This window comes from Muscardinus avellanarius, assembly GCF_963383645.1.
Source record: "Muscardinus avellanarius genome assembly, chromosome: 2".
In the NCBI taxonomy this organism is placed as follows: Eukaryota; Metazoa; Chordata; class Mammalia; order Rodentia; family Gliridae; genus Muscardinus; species Muscardinus avellanarius.
In genome coordinates, this window is record NC_137787.1 from 134,331,054 (window position 1) to 134,350,908 (window position 19,855).

Here is a 19,855-nt window from a genome sequence, read left to right on the forward strand (position 1 = left end):
AACTCATTGTGAGAGCTAGTGGTCTAACTTCCTACAAGTCTGACTCACAGACAGCAGGCTGCTTCCTAGGCCAGTGACTATGAATAATGGGTTGGTTTCCTGGGCAGGTTGCTGTAGATCATAGCTCAGAGTTCCATTTTAACATATGGTCAGTACATGCCTGTCTGTATGTTTAGTCTCTTACCAGTCAGGAAGCTTCCTGATGGCCCAAGTAAGAGTGGCTGAGGTCAGTCAGAATAGAAAGGAAGGGATGAAAGGTCAAGATATGGTGTCCATGGCAGGCAGGATTTTGCAGAACAGAATGGTGGTTTGAGTTCTACTGCCATCGGCCTGCCTGGCTATAAATTCCAGCTCTGCACTAAACTTTTGAATAGGAGGATAACAGAAGTGCCTACCTCATAGAGTACACATAATAATAAATTGTCATATAATAACAAATATGTCAGTACCTGACAGTAAATCAGAGGGAAGATCAGGCTTTGAAGCAGGTTGCACAGGTGTGAACCTCTAGATTGGCTGGACCCTCTCCTGTATATGCCCAACGGTGTCACAGTGTGTGTGTGTGTGTGTGTGTGTGTGTGTGTGTGTGTGTGTGTTTACTCCTGTTTTGGTTAAGCTTTCTCCTTAATTTTTAATTATTTTTATTATTTAAATTGATGAATAAAATTGTATGTATTTATTATGTACAACTAGATGCTTTGAAATTTGTACACATTGTGCAATGGCTAAATCAAGCTTAGAACATATATGCCTTACCTCATATACCTATTTTTTGTGGTGAGAATGCCTATAATCTACTTTCTTAGCAAGTTTCAACTATACGATATGTCATTAACTCTAATAACCATTTTGTACAACAGATCTCCTAGATGGATTCCTCCTGTCTACATAAAATTGTATATCCTTTGATCAATGTTTCCCCAGGTCCCCTCTCTCTCTAGCCCCTGATAATCACCATTCTACTTTCTGCATGTATAAATTTAACTTAAAATTTAAAAATAGTTTGACCATTTTAGTAATAAAGATATATGTTTTAGTCATGCATGGTGATGCACTCTTGTAATCTCAGTACTTGGGAGGCTGAGACAGGAGGATCGCAGGTTCTCAAACAGTCTCAACTACTTAGTGAGGCCCTCTATAATTTATTGAGACTCTGTTTTATAGCTTACAAATCATTTACTGTTGATAAAGATTTTATGTGTACGTTTGTGGTGCTGGGGATTGAACTCAGGGGCATTTTATCTCTGAGCTATACCACCAGCCCGATTTTATTTTTGAAACAGGGTCTCACTAAATTGTGGAGAGCCTCACTAAGTAGCTAAGGGTGGCCGAGAACCTGGGTCCTTCTGTCTCAGCCTACCAAACACTAGAATTACAACCATTTGCCACCAGGCCCGGCTTGTTGATAGAGATTTTGGGCAAACAAAAATAATTATTGTTGATTGCTAAGGAATGTAGGACATGCATATATTACAAATTCATTCAACTCCCTCTGCTGCTTGGCTTTGAGTTAATTAAAATCCTAGTACTTTAAATTTGCACTGACATTTTCAACTGTCACTTCTAGGTAGAAACTGATTTCATTTTTTCAAGTATGAGTCATAAGCATATACTAATGCTAATGAATTATTTATTAACATGGAGTCTTGGCAAAACACCTTGTCTAACTTATATTTATTTGCTTTACATGAGTTCTATTTTTTAAAGTTTTTCATTGATAAAGTGATAGGCACAGGATTTGTGTAAACATGTATTTTTCTTAAAGTACTGTCTTCTATCTTTCTTTGGTCATTTTATTGAAAGATAAAGAAAATAAAAGAACATAATAAAACTGAAATTCACCCAAGAAAATCTTCAAATTTCTATTTAATTCATGAGAATTATAGCTCTCTTTAATATGAGAGACTAAGTAAAACTGATAATTTATTCCATGCATGGATGGATGAACTTTTACCCATAGTATGAATAGCCTTATTCAGAAAATAAACTTAGTGCTCACTCAAGTGTCATTCATTTTCCCAATAGGCATAAATGTGTATTAAATATATAATAAATTCAGAATTTGTTCTACTGTCATTATGAAGAACAGGAAGCATAGACTACCTAAAGAGGAGTGTAAATGCCCAGTGGATATAGGCCAGAATACATATCTGCCCTTTATTTTTGTGATGTTTTTGTGTTAGGCTAAAGAACAAAGGTCAACCAATAATTAAACTTTCTCTACTGTGGACAAGAGGGGAGCAAGAAAAACTCTAAAATCACAGCACAGGATCCAACACATTTTCAGAAATGCATCAAACTCTCACATATCTTTAAAAATAATTATTGCACCCGTGATTGAGAGAGCCAGAGTTCCCAGAGTTCTAGCCAAGAATGCAGTGAACTTCTGCCTGGCTCTCTCACCCAGAGGGTTTGATGTCCTATGTCTCCTTGTCCTTCTCCAGCCATTTGGAGTTATTGCTTATATGATCAAAACTATTTAGCAAGGCTGCTTTGCCAATTAAAAAGTTTTCCCTCTTGCCAAATGAGCTCTTCTCTTTTCACTTACAAATGTGACAAAATCTTTACATATTATCTTATATGTGCTTTTATACTGACATAAACGTTGGTTGAATCACCAGCTGAATCAATGTCTGCCTTGATTCTGCTTCTTTTGTGGCTGCCAGCAAAATTAGCAGATCTCTATATGAATTCAGATTTCTAACCACATATGATAAGGGCTCCTCTACTTTGCTTGTTAATGAGGAAAACACTAGTCGGGATGGAGTCGCCAGCCCTAATAAAAGAAATAGCTTAGCTTCATTAACCTTTGGTATTTTGCTCCAAATTTGCAATGTTTTTCTTCATAGTTAAAAAGATGATTTATTTTTGCTAGTTCACTGGAGTCTTTGATTACAACCCTATTGATGTTTGAAGTTTTCAAGGACTCATAGCACTTTCTTTTCCTTGAGTTTATAGTTCATTAGGTCTCAATATCTATGCATAATTGCTTTCTACATGTGCTACCTGTCCATTCAGTAGCCTTCCAAAATGGTCCTGGAGACCTGCTCGTCAACCTTATAAACCTTTTGTCATTGACTCCAGATCTTTTGTATAACTTGACCTTGCTTTTTAGTTCTATTCATTTTGTGTACTGTTGAGTTTTTCTGGCTCATGAGTGTTCAGCCTTCAATTCAGTTATTTGAAAAAAAAGACTCTTAACTAATTCTATGTCCATTTCCACTAGATATTTTTATTCCTAAACAACTCAACTTTGCTTCAGAACATTTAGTATTATTATGTCCTTTAAAATAGACATTTTGGAAAATATATCCTGGATGACTCAAGCTCAAGTCTACTGATGCCATTTGAAGTGGGACTGACCCTGCCTGAGTAGATTGAACTCTAACACACAGTGTTTAATGGGATCTTGAAAGAAAGCAACATCAATATTTCTCAAGGACTGGACTTTGCTTCAGTGAAGCTCTCCTATTTAATAACTCCAGAATCTGCAGGCTACAGGGAAAAAAATAGTGGAAGGTAGAATTTTCAAACAGTGGCTTGGAAAATTCAAGGTAGGAATTAAGGAAAATTCTAATTACTCTATATAAAAGCAAATAAAGTATTCACAAGCTAGCCCCTGTCAAACATTAGAAAATAAGAGAAAACATAATAAAATAAAAAGCAAACATTAGAAATGAGTCCAATTATGGAAGAAATTATAACCAATGTACAAACTATTTCTGAGAGTATTACTCACTATATGAAAACATAATAATAAAAGAAGGCAATAAAAAGGAGCTAAAACTCAAAACAAGAGAAAGATTTTCCCCAAACAATACTATATTATAAATAAGAAAATGCAAGGAACAAAATATAGAGATGAAAATATAATTACTGACCTCAGACAATCATAATACTACAGGAAAAAGTATGAAGAGATTAAACTGATGATAGAAAAACTGCTATCTATAAAAGACAAAGATCACTAAAGGTAAAAAAATATATATAGTTGATACCAAAGCAAGGCATTAAGAATAGCAATTCAGAAAATTTTCCCCAAAATGGAAATGTTATTTAACTGTTGAAAGGCCGTAAATTTTAATATTGAAAGTTAAAATGATACTAAATGATGAACATCAGATAATATCTTGATTAAGAATAAAGAGAATTCTTCAGGAAACTAGGTAAAAAGTATCATATCATTTACAAGGATAACATCAGGCTCATCTTGGACTTTTCCACAGTAACAATGCCAGATTCAATATCCAGTGGAAAAAATGCCTCAGAGATCAGAGGTAAAGTATGATCCAAAAATGTTATACTTAACTGGGTAGCTTTTCGTTGTTTTTATTTTTAGACTTTTATTGGTACATTGTGATGATATATCATAGTGAGATTCAAAGTGATACATTTATATATGCATATATCACTTGGTGTTTTGATAATCATTGTTTTCAGCAATTTCATTAAAATGTGCTTCTGTATGGTTTTCTTTATGCTTCTTCTTTTGGGGTTTCATTGAAATATTTGATATATAGACTTATGGTGTTCATTAAACTTAAAAAATCAGCTGTTAATATTCTAAGATTTCATAAAATTCCAAGCCTATCTTTTTTGGATTCATATCACACATATATAATTACACCATTACATATATGTAATTATACCATTAGCTATTACCTCATAGGTCATACTTCCTATTGCTATGTTTCCTATTTATTCTTCTGTAGTATCTAACCCACTACTAATTATTACTGCTATACTAATTTCATTTATTTTCTTTTTTATTTATATAATATAGTTTTTGTTTCTAGAAATTTAAAAATTTCACCAGTTATTTTTATATCTTGTTTTTCTCATTTATTTATGTCTCCTTTTTCATCCTTGAGAATACTTATGAGGTTTTAAAAAGTATTTTAAATCTATCATCTGTGCATTTCTAAGTATGTTTACATTAACTAATTTTTCTCCTGAGTAACTATTTTTCTTTCTTGCATGTCTTATATTTTATTAGATATCAGATATGGTAAATTTTATGTTGCCAAATATTAGATTTAGTTACATTCCTCCAAAGAGTGCTAGAATTTATTCTGGCATGAAAGTAGCATAAGCTACTTTGATTTACATTGATTGTAAATAAACACATGTCTCTCTCTTTTTATTTTTATTTTTGGTGGTACTGGGAGTGGAACCCAGGGGCTTTCTACCTCCAGGGTATACTCCCAGACCTATTTTACTTTATTTGGAAACAGGGTCTCACTAAGTTGCTGAGAGCCTCACTAAGTAGCTGAGGCTGGCTTCGCACCTGTGCGATCCTCATAAGCGCAGGGATTGCAAGTGTGCGCCACCACACCCAGCTCTATGTGATGTTTTAATGCATGTACATAATTAAGGTTTATATCAAAGTAAACATATTTATCTCTTAACATACATGATTTATGATGAAATCATTCAAATTACTTTTTAACAGCTTATCCATTTGTAGTAAAATGGAATTAAATTCCAATCTCTCACTCTGCATGAGTCAACTCAAGACGGATCAGAGACCTGGAAATTAGACCAAAGACTTTAAAATTTTTAAAGGTCCAACACTCCAACATAGAGACACAAGTAGAAACTTCTTCACTAAGACTTCCAAAGCTCAGGAAATTAAAACAAAGATTAATAAATGGGATGGTATTAAAAAGTTTATGTTTCTCAAAGGAAACTACAAGAGTCTAAAGAGAGAGCCTACAGGACAGAAAATTTTTGCCAGCTACTCCTCTGATTCAGTACTAATATCTAGAATGCACCAAGTACTTAAAAGAATTAACACTAACAAAAAATAACCCAACCAAAAACTGTACACTTAAACTAAATAAATACTTCACAAAAGAAGAATACAAATGGTGAATAAATATATGTGAAACAGTTCAACATTAACAATTAGGGAGATGCAAATCAAAAGTATACTGAGTTCCATCTAATTCTAATTAGAATGGCAATCATCAAGAAGTCAAACAATAAATGCTGGTGGGAAAATAGGAACTCTTTTATACTGTTGGTGGGATTGCAAATTAGTACAGCTGCTATGGAGATCAGTGTGGATATTCCTCAGAAAACTGGGAACTGACCTACCATATCATCCAGCTGTACCACTCCTGGGTATCTTTCCAAAGAGACTGAAATCAGAATGTTATACCAATACATGCATAACCTTGTTTATTGCAACACAACTCACAATAATCAAATTATAGACCCAACCTAGGTGTCTATCAACAAGTGAATGGATTACAAAATTATTGGATATGCACACGATGGAATTCTACTCAGTAATAAGAACCAAATTATCTCCTTTCAGGAAAAATGGATGGACTTGGAGAACATTATGTTAAGTGAGATTCACTACACACAGAAAGTGAAGGGCCATATATTTTTTTCCTCTTATGCACAAACTAGGGAGTAATCTGGATTGCGGAAGGACTTTAGAAAATGGAGGAGAAGCTCCAGTTCAGCGAATGAGGTAGTTTAGGGGAGGGTGAGGCGAGGGGGAGAATTAATGAAGGAAACATTCCTGCTGCCATTATGTACATATGTGAGAATACCAGCACTGCCAATACGTGTATGGGAAAGTGGGGGAGGAGGGGGAAGCCCTGTATGCCACCATCACTAACTACTTTATGATGTGAGACCATAGTGCTCTAATAAAAGTATAAAATTAAAAAAATAAATCCAAGTATCAGTAACCTGGAAATAATAAAGTATCTACAAAGAAACAAAAAATATTAAAATGGGGGAAAGAAACAAGGTCTCTTTCAGTTGCTAAGACTGCCTTGAACCTGTTATCCTATGATGCACCAATGAAAGTATTTTTAAAATCCCTTTTAAAGCTTTTTAAAAATATATAAAAATATTATTGTTATTTATGGTGACTCTATTGTGCATTAGAATACCAGAACTTCTTGCTTTTATCTAACTGTAATTAGTATCAAACCTTTCCCTATCCCTTTTCTAATATCCTCAGCCTCTGACAACTACTGATTTATAATCGACTTCAGTAAGATCAACATTTTTCACTTAAATTTTTATAAATGTGAAGCACATATTATTTTTATGAAACTAAGTTATTATTACTGAGAAACATGAAAAGACATTATGCATTGATATAATATGGCACTAGCGATATCTCTAATCTATTTTTAAATTTTAGATCCCTTAATTTAAGGACTTGGTACAGTGCTTACTGACTTCCTCAATAAATCACAAAGTTTAGTGGACTTAGGAATCACCTCAGAAGCTTCTTAAAATTCAGGTTCCTGGGCTTATCCCAAAGAGTCTGCTTCATTAAGTCTTGGGTAGGGACTGGGAGTTTTAGTTTTAGCAGGCAATTAAAAGAGATTATGAGTTAGGCATGGTGGCGCATGCTTGTAATCCCAGTATTTGGGAGGCGGAGACAGTAGAATTGTAGGTTCGCAGCCAGCCGCAGCTACTTAGTGAGGCCATCCGCAACTAGAAAGATGCTGTTTCAAAAATAAAGAACCAGCTGGGGCGTGTTGGTACACACTTGTAATCCCAGCATTCAGGAAGCTGAGACCAAAGGATCACGGTTCGCAGACACCCTCAGCTACTAAGTGAGGCACTTTGAAACTCAGTGAGACCCTCTCTCAAGATAAAGAATAAAAATAGTGCTAGGGGTATAGTGTAGAGGTAGAATGCCCCTGAGTGGTTCAGTCCCCAGTACCAAGAGGGGGGGAGAGAGAAAGAGAGATTGATTGATTATGGAATAGGAGTCCCCCCACATTTAGAAAGAAACTTACTTAATTCTTTCCTTTCTTAGGCTCTTTCCTCTGCTGTCTTTGCACTGATACAGGATGAGAGGAGAAAGCATTGGAAATAACAAACAAATCTGCTTTCAGCTTTCAAAGAGTTCTGCTAAAGATGGGGGAGGCCAACACAGTCATCCTAGATATGTTTCTGGGGCTGCTTGACTTTTACATTTCCTATCCACTCAGCTTCAGAGTTCCATGAAAAAAATCAGACAACAGTTTATAATGCACAGGAAGTCTCGCTGAAGCACAGCGGAGTCAGTGAATGTGCACAGCTTTATCAGGATTCTTTCTGTTCTTTTTTTTCTCCCTAGATGTGTTTAGTCAAGCTTGACTTCAATAGCAGGAGTTTCTTAGATAGCCTGACAGCCAATTGAAATTTAGAAAAGTTAAGCCTCATGAAATTGATGGTGTATAACCTGATTTTACAAAATGAATACTAAAAGCTAAGGATAGCTGATTATTGAATTTTGTGAGTCATGGTTCTTCCATCTAAATGTAATTTCTTCATTTTGAAAATTGTTATTCTAAATATGACACACACATACATATAACAGTGTATGTGATTATACATATATAGTATGTACGTATACATAGTATGTATATATAAGTATTCATATGTATATAATATAATGCATGTGTTCATGTGTGTGATTTGTAGGAATAATATTCAAGCTTATTGAGAGTCTTTTGCCTTTACCAAGAATTGAAAACAGCCAATTAGTAAAATACAAATCACTAATATTTTATTCTCCTGTATGAGTAACCAAAACAGTGGAAATGCCTTTCTATTTCAGTTAGAAGAGGCAGCCTGCTCAGGCAGTAAGCAAGAACTAAGACTCTGACAGTATGCAAAGGAGAAGCCCAGCCTCTACAATGGCAGATTGGGTTTAAATCCCAACAAAGCCTCATATTAGCTGCAGGTCTTTGAGGAAATAAGGTAACCTTGCTTGTGCATCAGTTTTCTTATCATCTGAACCCTAGGGATATAGAAATACTCATTTCTAGGATTTCTGAGTGTCAAATGAGATATTACTGCAATAGTATAAGCAATCAACAGATATTTATTTAAAAATGGGTTCCCATCCTGCTTTCTAGAGAGCAGCTCTCTGGTAGCAGTTGTAATGACTGCACGTTCTCATGACTGGAAGCCTGGCTTGGAAGGTGCCCCACACTTGCTAGAACGATCATGCGAGCTCCAGTGGAGACCCTGGAATATGGAGGATGAATATTATTTGTGTGTGAACACTATTCCCCAGGGAGCAACAAACCAGACCGCAGCTGGCTGATTCCTGAAACATGAGAAAGGGGCGAAGGGTGGCCTTTTTGTGTCAGTCTCCTGGCAGGAAGACCTCACCAGAAATCTCACTCATGAACATGGAGATTCTAGCTGATCAAAGCCTGGTAGGATGCTAGGTCACCCAGTCACCGCATCAGCCCATGTGTGATGAACCAGTCCAACTGCTCAGGATGTCTTCCTGCTTGAGCAGCAAATATGATGAAGAACAGATACTCACTGCTCAACCTGCAGCAGCTTTCATGGCTTCCCAAATACTTTCAAAGTGTGAAGTGGTTACTCACCCTTTTTTTTTCTCCTGGTACTGGGTATTGAACCCAGGGACATTCTACCTCTGAGTTATGCTCCCTGCCCTTTTTATTTTGAAATAGGTTCTCACTAAGTTGCTGAGGCTGGCCTTAAATGCAATCCTCCTGTCTCAGCCTCCCAAATACTGGGGTGATAGGTGTGTACCACCATGCCTAGCTGAATTGACTAATCACTCTTATTTATCATGTTTCCAAGCAGTCTTGAGGTCAAATGCTAAGGTGTATTGCTTTGACCTAAAACAAGAAGATGGATATACAATCATAGCAAATTTGTTTTGCTTCTCCATCCTCTCTGATGGGCTTTGAATTCTGATTCCCATGAAAACAGAGTCTTAACACACAAATCATTTGCATGTGTGTGTGTGCGTGCGCACACACACACACACACACACACACACACACACACATCCTCTTGCTGCTCTGGAGAGGCATAACTCATTGGAATTATTTGTTGGAGGAGTCCAAGCACAGAAAGCCAGGAGTGTGATCACAGAGGCATAGATAAATACACCTAATTATAGACTGAACTATTAGCATGACATGAATTGCTGTTTCTGAAAGTGATCTGACAGCCAGCCAAAGCTCCCCTGTCTCTGCCCCAGCCTGTCTGTTAGCAAACAGGGCCCCACTGCAACTCTCCCAGCTGCTCTGTGACTTCTTGTCTTCTCTTGCGCTTTGCTCATGAAAATGAACCTCATATTTCAAATGAGTTCTCATCCTCATTGTTTGAACATAGCTACTGGCATCCTCAGGCTGCTCTGTGTATTCTTAATGTTTTTCAATTTACTTAGCAGATAGCTAAAACACAAGTAGACACTGGTTGATGGCAGAGTTTTATGTTCCTAAAGCAGTTGACTCTGTACTACATGGAGAACTTGCAAACCTCTGTAGCATCTGCCACCACAGGGAGACCTTTTGCCCTCCCTTTGTTTGCTTAACCCACACAATTCATTTAAATCAAATGCCTGCTCACACCAAAATTACCCCATGAATACTGAGTGACCATCTATTTGTCTTGTTTGTGAATTTTCTTTTGTAGCATTTGAACTAATGAGATTTATTTTCAAAGCAGCAGTATTGTTCAGAAAAATAGAAAAAAATAGACAGGAAAATAAGTAAAGGATTTAGATGCTTGGTTGGAGACCTGTTACATATGGTGGGCAAGCATGGCATACAGGATTTTTCATAAATGTAAAACCAGTGTTCCTCCTTTGACTGAGTTTATTTGGGAAAGAAGCTCTCTTAAAATACTTAGGGACATTTTGGAAATAAATACAAAGCACATTAAATGGTTGGGGGTGAGTAACAGGGATAGTATGTAATATTATTACCACCATCTGGGTGTGGTGGTACATGTCCGCAACCTCTGTACTTGGGATGCTAAAAACAGGAGGATCACAGGTTTGAGGCCAGCCTCAGCGATTTAGCAAGGCTCAGAAACTCAATGAGACCCTATTTAAAAATTAAAAATAAAATAGGACTGGGGACATATTGGAATGCCCCTGGGTTTAATCCCCAGTAAAACACACACACACACACACACACACACACACACACACATACATACATACATACACACACGCACATAAACACACACATACACACATACATACACACACATAAACACACATATACATACACACACATAAACACACACATACATACATATACACACACATACACACACACACACCAAATTAATATCGTTTGCCAGCTTGAGTTCCTTATCATGGTCTTGATTACCCCAAGGTATCTATCTGTATGCAGCAATGGGCGAAGGTTTGAGAAATATTACAGAAGATTAAAAAGAGAAAGGTGGAGATAATAATTAGCTTCTCTCATACTAATTAGGATTCAGCAACAGAGCAATAGTCCTGAAAGCCAAGTAACTATTATGATAAGAATTTGCTACATGCCTTTACACTTTTAATATGTCAGCAACCATGCTTGAAAGATGAGATTATGGGTTTTCTACTAGTAAGAATAAGGTAACCCTTCCATCTTTTAAATCAAAGTCAGGAAGCTTCAATAGATGATGACATAAAACCTTCTTGGAATTTGGGCCCTGAGAAGAGTTGGTATGTTAGCCGAGAGATGATAACATTGACAACTCAGGAAAGAGATGGCTGTGTGTGTGTGTGTGTGTGTGTGTGTGTGTGTGTGTGTGTGTGGCGTTACTGAGGATTGAATCCAATGAATCCAGAGTATTATATTTTATTTTATTTTATTTTATTTTGAGACAAAATCTCACTAAGTTGTTGCTGAGGCTGGCTTTGAATCTGAGATCTTTCTGTCTCAGCCTCCCAAGTACTGAGAGTATAGGTGTGCAAAGAGATGGCCATTTAAGATGTCCCTCTATCAACAACAGCCCAACGCAAGGCTATGGCCACTTAGGCCACAGGGTCCGATGGAGCAGAGCTCTCAAGTTTAATTTCCCAAACATCTACCAGCGCCCATAGACCATAGAGCCTGGATTTATGGCTAGCAGATCTACAAACCAATTTTCTATGGCAGGAGAGATAGCCCAGCATTACAGTCTGGGCTGAACTAAAGAGGTAGAAAATATTCAGAGGTCTGCTGATAGCCAGAGTCAAGGAGAGGCCACTCTAACCAGAGTGTCCTTCTAGACCTTGATTGAGCCAAGAAAGACCAAGTCGTGACTGAAATCAATCATAATCTAGGGACTATGAGCACCCATGAGGAACAGGACACTCACTATGGAGAAGAGACACACCATTCTACACATAGTCAAGGACTATATAAAGTCAGGAGGTTCTCTTCTTCCTAGTAATGTGAAGAGGAGTAAAACCCCTTCTTCTCACTAAATTGGACTCTATCCTAGAGAGAAATGCAGAAAGAAGAAGGAGGGAAGACTACCTAAGCAAAAAAAAAATGTTTTCTAAAGGTTCTTAACAGTTGCTGATAGGATGCACATAAATGCAAAATGGACCAGGCAATATTTAAACCAATAGGATGTTCAGTTAATAGTGTTCTCTTCAACCAGGGGAACGTGGCTTGGAAGAAATGCATGATATATATACAATATAATATCCAGGGTCAAATGCAAGGAAGGGTCCTATTAATGAGGTTTGCTAAATAAGCTGAAAAAATCCAGAAAAAATATGCGAAAATGATGTCATTAAGTTGGGGGCATCCTAAGGCATTCTTCCCCTTTGCTGAAGTCTAGTACCTTAGAATGACAAGCTTTATTTTTGTCTTTTGTTTACATTTTATTTAGTTATTTTTTTGAAGATTTAAAGAAGTTTATTAAAAGAAAGAAGTACAGCCGGGCGTGGTGGCGCAAGCTTGTAATCCCCGCACTTAGGAGGCTGAGACAGGAGGATCGCACAGGTTAGAAGCCAGCCTCAGCTACTTAGTGAGGCTCTCTGCAACTTAGTGAGACCCTGTTTCCAAATAAAATAGAAAATAGGTCTGGGAGTGTGACTCGAAGGTAGAAAGCCCCTGGGTTCTACCCCCAGTACCACCCAAAAAAAAAAAAAAAAAAGAAAGAAAGAAAGAAAGAAAGAAAGAAAGAAAGAAAGAAAGAAGTACAGAAGACAGTTAAAGCCCCATGCCATTCAGAAATGGAATGAGGGGGGCGATTCAAACAAATTCACCAAAGATACAACATGTGAACCCAGCTTTTTTATACACATGACCTCCATCTTGTTCACATAATTCTGATGTAGTAAAAACCCTGTAAGGTACCTCCCCCTGCCAAAGTATCTTTCACAAAGGTCATCCCTCTTCCCATCCTAGCTAGATTATCCAATTATTATGTAAACCTGTCTTTAGAATGAGGATGAGGAAGTCCTAGTTCCCCTCTCCTATAGACTTGCTAATTACTTTTAGCTAAGTCAGTCTAAGTTTCAATAGCTGTTTGCTTCCTGTCCGAAACCAAGACCAAATCTTCCTTTCCCCAGGTCTGCCATTTTGACACAATTATTTTTGAAATACATCAATAATCAGAACTTTCTCAAATTTTCCTAAGCCATTCCCAATACTGGTACATTTCCCCCCTTTGTCTAGTAACTTCCTGATACCTGTCAGACCAAAGGTAAATATAGAAAATATATTTTGACTTCTACAATTTTTCAAATATTTAACATGAGCTAATTTCCCATCAATTTTCTCCCATCATTATTATTATTACATACGTGTACCCATAGCAAAGGAATAAGGGCGACAACTCATCTGGCTTCTATGAGCTGAACAGGGATGACAAAAGGGCCCTGGATTGGGGTACACCTGTATGTGATTGGTATGGAGGAATCAGATGGGTCCATGTTGTGTGTTTCTGTGACCATCCAAAGGGCTTCGATAGATGTCCTTGTCAAGGTCTGTTTGTAACACCATCTGAAGTCTGAAAGCTTCCAGCCTATGAGAAATGAAATTCACCATGCAATTTAGTACACATGGCCCATAAAGTAAAAAGACAAGGATGATAAGAAGGGGACTTATAAATGGCATGAGGAACCATATCCAAACAAACCTTTATATTGTTGAATATGTGTTAATTCTTTCTGCATGTCTGATATGAGACTGGTTATCTTTTTGAATTATCAGTAATGTTAAAACAACACATTCCAGGGAGTTCTTGACACCCTATATGATGAAGCAAAAGCAGATAATCTATGGTGGCTCTGTTTTCTAGAGTGGCTTGGAATACTTCACCCAGTTCTGTGTTGATAGCTGCCAAAGCCAAAGCTGAATCATTAATTGTTTTAGTGAATAAACAAACAAGTTCATTAATTCTTATATAGGCTCCTAACACTAATCCAGGGATGGATAGCAAGGTGGCCGACAACCCTGCAACAAGGCCTGGGGACCAAAGATGGAGATTGTCATTAGAATCTGGGGGTAAAGAAGGAAGTGGCAGAGTGACTCGTCTATGGGAGGACTCTTGTGGAGTAGGTAGAATGATCCCGAGTTTGCCTATATAACAGCAGCCTTGAAAGACTTGAGGGATGACAGAATAAGAAAAATTAAAGCAGAAAACTGACTAAGGGGAGATGCAAGTTTGATGCTGGAGTGGGACTGGTTATTGTATGATTACATTTGAGATTACATGGCACAGGTCCCACACGCAAACAGTCTCCTGGGACAACTACTGGGATTTGAATAGGGTCTTCCACTGTCTAAACGTTTTTATTAGACTTGTAACCATGAAAATTCAGATATGACGTTACATTAAGGTTCATTTGCCTCTTAATATCATTCTCAGCCCTAAACCAATTAAATGAGATGTGAAAACCCGTTTTGCCAAATTTGGCTTAAACATACAGAAGTGGGATGTATTTAGTATATTTTGTGCCATTTGAATCCAGAAATTATTACTGTGGAGACCTGAAATAGGCGTTGGAATAAAGAGTTTAGATGATTTGATGAGTACCAGGTCACCTGGACAAAACAGAATTTACCCTTTTCCTCTGGCACTGTTTGGAGTTTACTTAACTTGATGGTACACTGACAGTAGGGTAACATTGTCATCTAGGACTATGTCCTAGTCAAAAAAGACCTAAAAGTTTCCCCTGGCATATGAGTGAAACCAAGCTGCCAATCTTCACCTGGACATGTGTCTCTAGATTGCTTGCCTGGTGGACTTAACAAGCTATTTTTTAAAATTAGTTTCTAAGGCAAATTTCGAATCCCTGTATGATATGACTCATTCTCCTGTAAATTTTTTTTCCAGTAAACAATCTTGAAGCCAGTTTTAAAGAATTATTACAGACTTTGGAGTCTATAAGTAATCCTCTAGCCTCTCCTATCCATAGTACACCTGCTACTGAACTCTAGCACTTTTCTTTTGGGAATATATAAGTGGTAGGCTTATTAGACACCTATACCCTTTTAATAATCCATCTTCATCACATATGCAAACAAACATACCACAAACATTCTGCAACTTACAACAAACATTTTACAAATGCTTTATAATTTTTTTTAATCTCACAAAACTTCCTTTCTCTGTCTTTATCAAAATATAAAGAAATACATCTATAGACTCTCTACATCTGTCTTTTGTTGTTACATACAACCAAACCAAAAAACCATACCATTTAATAATGTTTAGATACCATCAATTTAAAAAACCCATTTAAAAGACTTAAGTGTTATTTTAAACCTTATGAAGTTAAGAGCATGGCAAAGCATTGCATTTTGCATTTCCCCACTTTAATAATTGAATTATAAGGCATTAGGTAAACATCACTAGCACCTTAAAACCTTAGTTTTGCAAAAGGAATAAAATTAAAGACAATGCATATCATATTTGATTACACACCTTAAAAACTGTATTATAAATTACCACAGAAAACCAGGACATCAGATAAACATCATTAGTGTCTAAAACATTAATTTTGTCAAAGGAAAAAGAACTTTAAAAATAATGTATATTGTATTTAATAACATTTCAGAGGTCTACTTGCACAGCTTTTTAGGAGTTTACAGTTTAGCTAAGACTGGTTGAAATTAAAACTTTGAACAATAACTTTAGTGATGCCAGAAAAAGACAAAGTTGGTTTCCTAAGAGGAGCTGAAATCTCTAGTTTAACTGAGAATGAGAGAATTAGAAGTCATCCTGGATGCCACAGGCTGAGTATTGGGTAAAAAAAAAAAATAGTTTGGGGGCTAGCCTGATCTGCCTTTCACCCTAGCTAAGCTTTTGGACCTTGGGCCGGGAAAGGAGGGTAATGCCTTACATCTGGCCTTCTGAGATCTCACTGTGATCACCTAAGGCTCTTTAGTCTTAACTCAGGTGGTGAGAGTTGGGAGGAATCACTGGGAACCTAGGTCTGGAGACCCCAGTTCCCTCCAGAACTGGGGGCGCTCAGCCGTTTAATGGTCCCTTTTGTCCTGTGAGCCAGGCCTTGGAAGGCCCTTTCTGGCCTCATGGTTGAGGGCATTTACACCCGAGATGCCCTTGCTCTCCACCCCTAAAATAGACTTAAGCCTTGGCTTCTGTGCTCAGCCAGACTTCTTTCATGGCTTTTGCCCCTCTGTCTTTCCCTTTTCAAGTCCCTGTCAAACTGAGTTGGCAGCCTGAGAATGGCCTCCCCTTCTACCAGATAAAAAATTGACTAAGACTGCCAACACCTATTGTTTGAGTTGGTAATGTAGCCTTACACTCAGCCCCTAAGAAAGAACTGCATATGGACAGATCGAACTCTAAACTCTCCCTCCCCACCCTACTGTAGCCAAGGCTGTCACAATTGCTTTAACCCTGCAATCCTTAAAGATTTCTGGGTGGTCTTGAAGGTTAAAGAACAGCTGAAGATAAGCAACTTCCATCTATCTTTCCTCCTTTTTATAAAATAGATCTAGTTGCCGGATAGTGTTATAATTTAAACTTCCCTGAAAGGGCCAGATTTCTTCATCCCCCAGCACATACTGTGCCTATACTTGGGTGCCGAGAAATATGAGATCTTTCTTCCTTAGCCTTTTGGTGTCAAACTTTTTCCAGTTTTGGAGAACACATGCGAGTGGGGAATCCAGCATTCACTTTGGATTGCCGGGATCCCACTGAAGAAAGAAAAGATGGGGTTTTAGGGCCTGTCTGGGCAAGGTCACACCCCTTCCCAGAGCTTCCCGATTTAAAACCAATTACCCTAGCATTTAGGATATTGCTGGTATCTCATCTTAAGACAGAGAGAGGTCTGCGTGGCCTTTCTCTGTCCGGATGAGGTTCCCTGCACCCCTAAAGCTAGGAGCCCAGCTGGGGGCATCCAGCTGGGATGACATGGAGCAGTTAAAGTGGCTTCACCGTCCACCAGAAAGCCAGTGACAGCTTAAGTTTAGCCACCTCCCTTCTGCCTTGCAGCTAGCATTCACCTGCCTGTCCCTTCTCTCAATGAGGTTTTTCTAGCTGAAAATATTGCCATTAAAAAAAATGATCTTATTAATTTGCCTCCCTGAGAATATTTTTCAATTTCTGAAGGGCCTAAGAATCCCGAGCCTCCTCCTGAGCTTCTTCCCCTGAGGGCTTTCTTATGCAAATGGAGCTGTAACTGCCTGCTGAATGCCTGACAATGCCTCCTGGGTGTGGCCATTCACCTACCAGATCTGCCTGGCAGTTATCTGGCTAAAACTTTTGACTCAGGCTTTTTCTTGAGCTCTTGGAGAAGCTTGCCCATTCAGGCTTCCAATAGGGGCTAGGGGTTTGAAGCTATTGCACATGGTTGCGGTTGCCAATGGCAACGCTTCCTAGATGCTGCCGCTAAAAACAAGCTAGCTTATCTCCCTAGAACAGGTTTCCAACTACCGAAAAAAAACTTACTACCATTTTAGAAATGGGTACTGGCTGGCATCTCCTGTTTGGTGCTGGCTGGCATCTCCTGTTTGGGGAGCTTTCTGAAGGTGGTCCATGGGCATTTCTTTTTAGACATAACTTTGTATAGGGCTTTTAAAAGTGTCCCATCTGTGATGTGGGCCAAATGGACGGGCACTCATTGGGCCTATCATGCCTATGCTATTTAATGGGGAATTTTCCCCTCCCCTGGAGATTCTGCTGTAGCTAGTCCATGGCAGAGGGGTCTTCACAGTTCCAGAGAGCCCATTGGCACCAGCAATCCAGTCATCCGCCAAGATCTGGTCCAGTTTTGGGGAGGGTTACTGACCTTCAAGATGCAGTGGCTTCGGGGCCACCATTGGCTGGAATCACCTTTGGCTGGACAGATAGCCTCACGTGGGCATCAAATATGCTACGGTTTGAGAATATGTTATGGTTTTGGGGAAACTGTCCTCAGGGACCCCTGTTAGGGTCTTCGACACAATTTCCCTCAAACCACAACAAAATACAAAAACAGAAGAACAGAAAAAGTGCGGGTTCTTGTCCTGAGCTAAGGGTAAATACACATTAGCCCGGACTCTTGCTGAAAAATTTAAAGAAGTTTATTAAAAGATAGAAATACAGAAGACAGTTAAAGCCCCATGGCATTCAGAAATGGCACAGGGGAGGGGGCGATTCGAACGAATTCACCCTAGTTATTTATTTTTAAAGATTTATCCTGCCGGGCGTGGTGGCGCACGCTTGTAATCCCCGCGCTTGGGAGGCAGAGACAGGAGGATCACGCAGGTTCGAAGCTAGCCGCGCGCGCTGGCTTAGGAGACCCTGTTTCAAAATGAAAATGTAAAAAATAGGTCTGGGAGTATAGCCCGAAGGTAGAAGGGCTTCCAGGAACCCCAGTACCACCAAAAAAAAAAAAAAAAAAAAAGATTTATCTTCATCACTTTGAGGAAACTGAACACTCATATTAGCCAAATGTAAGCTGTACTATCAATAACCCAAGATGCTTTACCAAGTTGAATGTGAGCTCATGGTCATTCATGACTGGCTGTCAATTGATTTTGCTCAAAAGAAGTCTCAGTCTAAATTTTCTTGAAGAAAAATGCTCTTGAAACTCTTACTGATGATTTTGGGAACAAATAAAATGGATGTCCTCCTATGGCACTTCTGGAAAGTGCCACCCTCATGTGATGAAAGGTGACATCAGCGTGTTTTTCTGATGCCTCAGGGCATAATCCCAAGGGTTCTGGGACCTGGTTCTCAGATACCTTGTCTGTTGGAAAGAGTCAAAGTTTAATTTTGATTTTTGATTTAAGCTTGATTATTGGGCCCTCATCTCATCGCACTAATGTCATTAAATGAGACAGTGCATGCCAAGTAAAACCTTCTACAAATGGAGGCTATTATTCTGGTCTTCAGTTTTTAATGTGGTGACTGAGTACTAATGAAAGGTAATTTGAATTTTACTTGAATAGCATAAGCTATAACAAGCAAATGTCTTTAGCCTACTTGATGGTAGGTATCCATTATATCATAGGGTACTCTGAAAACCCCCAGCCCAGAAGTCCAGGAAAATAGCAGATTTGCATCCACAAGTAACATAATATACAGGGTCATAATGGTCAGTTTTTATCCAGGACTTAGTGTGTGTCAGGTGATGCCTGACCATTTTACAAAAACTCTCTCTTTTAATCTGCACAGTGACCCTATGAATCAAATAGCTAGATATCTCTTTTCTTTCCCTTTCTTGTGGTATTGGGGCTTGAATCCAGAGCCTTGTGCATGCTAGGCAAGAGCTGTACTATTGCGTTATACCTCCAGCTCAGTCAGATACTAATTACGTTCCAATTTAATGAATTAGAAAACATATTTGGTAAATAGCTTTCTCATAATCTAGAATCACAAATAACCAGGGTCTAGAGCCAAGTGACAACTTATCATGGTGCCCAAGCAGTGAAGAATCTCAGGGAAGTCAAGTCAAGGTCTTCTTTCCATTACTGACAGGGGACTATTCTTGCCCTGTGCCCCTATACATTCTTTTTGCAACAGGACCCTCATTTAAATTCTTACACAAAAAAGATGTGCCAAGAAACTATAATTTTATTGTGTTTGAAATCTGGTCTTTGCTACTGATGAGCAGGACACAAGTAACTAATGATACAGAAAATTTATCATGAAT